Raw genomic sequence first — 6615 nt, forward strand, 5'->3', positions numbered from 1 at the left:
CTCCAAAACCAACTAGGGGTGGCACTAGATACACTTACAATCTCCCCCTTTTTGGTGATTGATGACAAACGAGTTGAAGTTTTCAACGGGGATAAAAGTATGCGAAAGTTAAGGATTAAAGTCATTGTCTTCATAAGTTGCAAAAGGCTCCCCCCTGAAGATGTGCATATAAGTAGTTTGCTTTTGAATGCAATTGCACATGGCAGGTTTTACTTTGTGGAGATCCTCTTCAACTTACGAAGACAATTCATCATGCATATATAAGAATAACAAAGATAATGACATGCATAATGAAAAATGGGCGTCTGCAGAATGACTTCATGCGGAATTTATCATCGCACCACAAAGTAGCAGCAAGAGTAGGAGACGACCATCAAGTTTAAGTGTTACAACTCAAGAGCCAAATAGTTTCAAAACGGGAGTTGTAAGAACTTAGCAAAAATAATGCAGCCACCCCATATGGACCCGCTTGAAGACTATCAACCTCATATGCTTCTCCCCCTTTTGTCAGTAAGGACCAAAAAGGTTTGAAGACATAGAGGATCTACTCGTTCCCAGTTGGAGTAGAAGATGGAGCAGGGTCGACGTTGGAGTTGGGCGGTGCAGACAGGCCGGAAGCAGAATCATGGTGCAGAGCAGCTAGAGTTGGTGAAGTGGCGTCATCTTCTTCATCGACGACTCCCGCAACAACAGTTGCAGCCGAAGAGGAATGTTCAGAATCTTCAATTGAAGGTGTGCGACGCCAGGTTGCAGATTGCGGAGGCCTGAAGTCAAACTTGAAGCTCTCGATGAAGCCATCTTCACGAAGATCATCTTTAGAGCAGAGCAACGTGAGGCTCTTCCAGGACCGCCGACAGGCTTCATGTGCAACAAATGAGTTCTTGATGGCCAAGTTGTGAATACAATTAACATCCACCAAGAGACTCTGCATTTGACGCTTCAGCCAGTCATGATGCCTATCCTGCTTTTGATGTAGAGAAACCAGAAGCTCACGGTGGTTGAGGACACGGGGACGCTTCTGAGGCCTTTGAGCAATTGTGCTGGTAGTGGCTTCAGTATTGGCATGATGCGGCAGACGCAAGTTGCCAGCCAGAGGATACGCAGGAGTAGCAGAATTTGGCACATGAATGCCTTCAATTGGCTGCGTGAAGCTTTGGAATTCATCGTTTTGATGATGGAGTGGCTTCTTTGCTGGCTCGGGGTAGATGGCTTCATTGGACATATCAACATCAGGCAAAAATACAACGTGGTTGTGCGCTGAAGGTTGATAGTTGATGGTTGAATGAAGATTGATCAAACGCATCACCCACGGAGCATAAAATTTCTGGCCAAAAAGATCAATCCCAGAGGCTGCAAGCTATCTAATGAAGAAATCCTGAGTGTTGAATCGGATGCCATTGATGATATAGAACACCAATGTCTTCATGGCGCCTTCAAGTTTAGCTTCAGAGGAATTTCCCTTGATTGGCCAGAGAGTACGCCTCAAAATGTGATACACTGTGTGCGGCAAGTACTCAAGGTCCTTAACAAAGAATTCCTTGGGGTATTCGGCGTCATGGGGCAATGGCTTCATCATGCTCAACATCTGGCTCATGTTGGGCTCTGGCTTTTGGAAGATGCTCTATAGTTTGTTCTGATGAAGCTGACAACCAGGTTCGTACAACTCACCTGGAGTGGGCAAGGACGTAAGCTCAATGATGTCCTGAGCTTTGGCTTCATGATGTATGTCACCTCTCATCCACTCAAGGATCCAAGTCTTCAGATCCCTGTTGTAACCTCGAATATGCAGTGTGGCATAGAACTGCAGCAGAAGCTCTTCGTTCCAGTGCTCCTTGTCAGTCACAAAAGGCAGCAGCCCAACATCCCTGAAGCAGTCCAGCGCCTCCTCAAGGCATGGTAGCCCAGCCATAGCATCACAATCCAGACGCTTATGAGGAAAAATACGGTCCTGGTTGTATAGGATGCAGGAGTAGTAGCTTCACTTCTAATGGCTCCAAAACCTGTCAGAGGAGATCTTGGGCTTCTTGTATGGGTTCTTGGCGATATCAAAGAATGTGTTGTGCTATCTGAAGCTGAGCACACTGAATGAGCCTTGAGTCGTTGCAACACTTGGAAGCCTTGGCAATCTTGGCTTTGGCTTCTGAACCTGAGGCCTTTGCTCCACGTGATAATCATATTGTGGGCCAGGAGTAGTGGGTGGAACCATGATAGACCATTTGACAGTCACCAACTCACCATGATTGAACGCACGCTCCATAGTATGAGGCCTTGGGGGAGGAACGATGTCATCTGAAGTGATTGGCTGCACAATGGTGTCAGCCGTAGCATCGGCTTCGGGCTCCACATCGTCTTCAGCCATGACTGTGTCATTGACTTCAGTGGTGTTGGTGGTGGCAACCTCATTGTTTTCAACCTCCATCTCTTCAACAAATGGAGGGTCGGGCATGATCACATTCTCTTTGGGTCAGACTGGATCACCGACAGGTGGAGTAGCTTCTTGTTCTTCTTCTTTTTCTTCATCGGCTGATGCAGCCGGAATGTCTTCAGCAGCTTTAGCTTTAGACTCAGAAGCAGACACAGAAGGGATGGCTTCAGGGAACACTTGACGTGCTACTGAGCTTGTGTGTTGCACATCCTCTTCTGGAATGCTTGACATGGAGACCGGAGGCCTGACGCCTTTGCGAAGCCCGTGGAATGCTGGCGACGCCTTTGGAGAGGGAGTGGTCTGGTCCATGTAGTTATCATCAACAAGCACCGGAGTGGTGACTTGAGCTGGTGGAGTACGCGGGGTCTCATCTTGCAGGGGGTGTCTTGTTGTTGTTGCTCAACCCATGAGTCATCTTGAGCAACTGGCATCAGGGGATGACCAATGCTTATGAGTTCACTGCTCGTGAGAGCAGGCGATGATACCGACTTGGGTTCAAGCTGAGGAAGGACTTCATCATCATTCACATTGTCTTCATGACCAATGTCTTTGTAGGGGAACGTAGCATGCAATTTCAAAAACTTTCCTACGATCACGCAAGATCTATCTAGGAGATGCATAGCAACGAGAGAGAGAGTGTGTCCACATACCCTCGTAGACCGAAAGCGGAAGCGTTAGGTTAACGCGGTTGATGTAGTCGAACGTCTTCACGATCCAACCGATCTAGTACCGAACGTACGGCACCTCCGAGTTCAGCACACGTTCAGCTCGATGGCGTCCCTCGAACTCTTGATCTAGCAGAGGGTCGAGCGAGAGTTTCGTTGGCACGACGGTGTGGTGAAAGTGATGGTGATGTGATCCGCCCAGGGCTTCGCCTAAGCACTACGACGCTATGACCGGAGGAGAAAACTGTGGAGGGGGGCACCACACACGGCTAAGAGATCAACTGTTGTGCTTTGGGAGGAGGAGGCGGCCGGCCAAGAGGGGCGCGCCATGGGGGGAGTCCTACTAGGACTCCACTCCTAGTAGGATTCGCCCCCCCTTTTCCTCTCTTACTGGAGGGAGAAAGCAAGGAGAGGGAGAGGGAAAGGGGGGCGCCGCCCCCTCCCCTAGTCCAATTCAGACTCCCATGGGGGGAGCGTGCTGTCACCCCTTGCGGGCTCCCCTCTCTCTCCACTAAGGCCCATGTAGGCCCAATACTTGCCCGGGGGGTTCTGGTAACCCCTCGGTACTCCAGAAAAATACCCGAACCACTCGAAACCATTCCGATGTTCGAATACTACCTTCCAATATATGAATCTTTACCTCTCGGCCATTTCGGGACACCTCGTCGTGTCCGTGATTTCATCCGGGACTCTGAACAAACTTCGGTCACCAAAACACATAACTCATAATACATATCATCATCGAACATTAAGCGTGCAGACCCTACGGGTTCGAGAATTATGTAGACATGACCGAGACACATCTCCGATCAATAACCAATAGCGGAACCTGGATGCTCATATTGGTTCCTACATATTCTACGAAGATCTTTATCGGTCAAACCGCAATAATAGCTTACGTTATTCCCTTTGTCGTCGGTATGTTACTTGCCCGAGATTCGATCATCGGTATCATCATACCTAGTTTAATCTCGTTACCGGCAAGTCTCTTTACTCGTTCCGTAATGCATCATCCCGCAACTAACTCATTAGTCACATTGCTTGCAAGGCTTATAGTGATGTGCATTACCGAGAGGGCCTAGAGATAGCTCTCCGATACTCAGAGTGAGAACTCGTAATCTCGATCTATGCCAACCCAACAAACACCTTCGGAGACACCTATAGAGCATCTTTATAATCACCCAGTTACGTTGTGACGTTTGATAGCACAAAAGGTGTTCCTCCAGTATTCGGGAGTTGCATAATCTCATAGTCAGAGGAATATGTATAAGTCATGAAGAAAGCAATAGCAATAAAACTTAACGATCATTATGCTAAGCTAACGGATGGGTCTTGTCCATCACATCATTCTCTAATGATGTGATCCCGTTCATCAAATGACAACACATGTCTATGGTAAGGAAACTTAACCATCTTTGATTAACAAGCTAGTCAAGTAGAGGCATACTAGGGACACTCTGTTTTGTCATGTATTCACACATGTACTAAGTTTCCGGTTAATACAATTCTAGCATGAATAATAAACATTTATCATGATATAAGGAAATATAAATAACAACTTTATTATTGCCTCTAGGGCATATTTCCTTCAGTCTCCCACTTGCACTAGAGTCAATAATCTAGATTACATAGTAATGATTCTAACACCCATGGAGTCTTGGTGCTGATCATATTTTGCTCGTGGAAGAGGCTTAGTCAACGGGTCTGCAACATTCAGATCCGTATGTATCTTGCAAATCTCTATGTCTCCCTCCTTGACTTGATTGCGGATGGAGTTGAAGCGTCTCTTGATGTTCTTGGTTCTCTTGTGAAATCTGGATTCCTTCGCTAAGGCAATTGCTCCAGTATTGTCAAAAAAGATTTTCATTGAACCCGATGCACTAGGTATTACACCTAGATCAGATATGAACTTCTTCATCTAGACTCCTTCATTTGCTGCTTCCGAAGCAGCTATGTACTCCGCTTCACACGTAGATCCCGCCACGACGCTCTGCTTGGAACTGCACCAACTCACAGCTCCACCAATGTATCCGGTTTGTGACTTAGAGTCATTCGGACCATTGTCAAAGCTTGCATCGACGTAACCATTTACGACAAGCTCCTTGTCACCTCCATAAACGAGAAACATATCCTTAGTCCTTTTCAGGTATTTCAGGATGTTCATGACCGCTGTCTAGTGATCCACTCCTGGATTACTTTGGTACATCCCTGCTAAACTTATAGCAAGGCACACATCAGGTCTGGTACACACACTACAAAAAAAAAGACACATCCGTGACATTTTGGGCCGAACGAATTTTTTTCTGTCATGCTTATGACACTTCTATGACGATAATTGTAACAAAACCCGGTATCATCATAGATGTGGTGGGCTCCTACTTCTATGAGAAAAAAAATCATGACATAAAATGTGCTTTTTGTCCTGGGCGGGCCGGAGACGCAGCTGCATGACATTCTTTGGGCCGTCCATGCCGGAAAAAACCGTAGTAGAAGCGAGGGCGAGGAAAATATCGGGGAGTTCCCGGTTATGGTGGGTGGTCGGGGGCCGAGCGATGCGCATTTCTCTCGTACACGTACGCGCGTGGGTGCGAGGCGTTGGGCTCTAACTGAACCCGAGCGATTGCACTGCAGGCTACGCGTTAGTGAACCCGAACGATCGATCGATGGCTGTTAACTGAACCCGATCGAGCGATTCCTTCGCTACTGCTGCTAACTGAAGCTGATCGAACCTGCTGCCTCTTGATGAACAGTGAGCGTTGTTGGGGGGTTGGACGAACAGTTCCCGGTGGGGGTGGATGAACAGGACCCCGTGGTAGTAGAGGTTGTTGCCTCTGGATGAACAGGACCCCGATCGAGCCAATTTAGGGTGGATGAACAGGACCCCATGGAGGGCTGGATGAACAGGACCCCGTGGAGGGCAAGTTGAACATTAGCCGATGGAGGGCTGGATGAACAGTAGCCCGTGGAGGGGTGGTTGAACAGGACCCCGTGGAGAGGGTTGCTTGAATAGTAGCCGGTGGAGGAGCGGTGGAGGCTGGATGAACAGGAGCCCGTGGATGAATAGTCGCAGGTGGAGGCTGGAGGAGGTCGACGGTGGATGAACAGTAGCCCGTGGAGGCTGGAGGAGGTCGACGGTGGAGATGAACAGTATCCCGTGGAGTCCCGTTTCTGCTCCTCCACCTCCCGATGAATGATACGTCTCCAACGTATCTATAATTTTTGATTGTTCCATGCTATTATATTATCTGTTTTGGATGTTTAATGGGCTTTACTAAGCACTTTTATATTATTTTTGGGACTAACCTATTAACCGAAGGCCCAGTGCAAATTGCTATTTTTTGCCTATTTCAGTGCTTCGCATAAAATGAATATCAAACGGAGTCCAAACGGAATGAAACCTTCGGGAGAGTTATTTTTGGAACAAACGTGATCCAGAGGACTTGGAGTGGATGTCAAGAAAGAAGCGAGGAGGCCACGAGGCAGGGAGGCGCGCCTGCCCCCCTATGCGCGCCCCCCACCCTCGTG

This window comes from Triticum aestivum, chromosome 7D, assembly GCF_018294505.1.
Source record: "Triticum aestivum cultivar Chinese Spring chromosome 7D, IWGSC CS RefSeq v2.1, whole genome shotgun sequence".
Taxonomy (NCBI): domain Eukaryota; kingdom Viridiplantae; phylum Streptophyta; class Magnoliopsida; order Poales; family Poaceae; genus Triticum; species Triticum aestivum.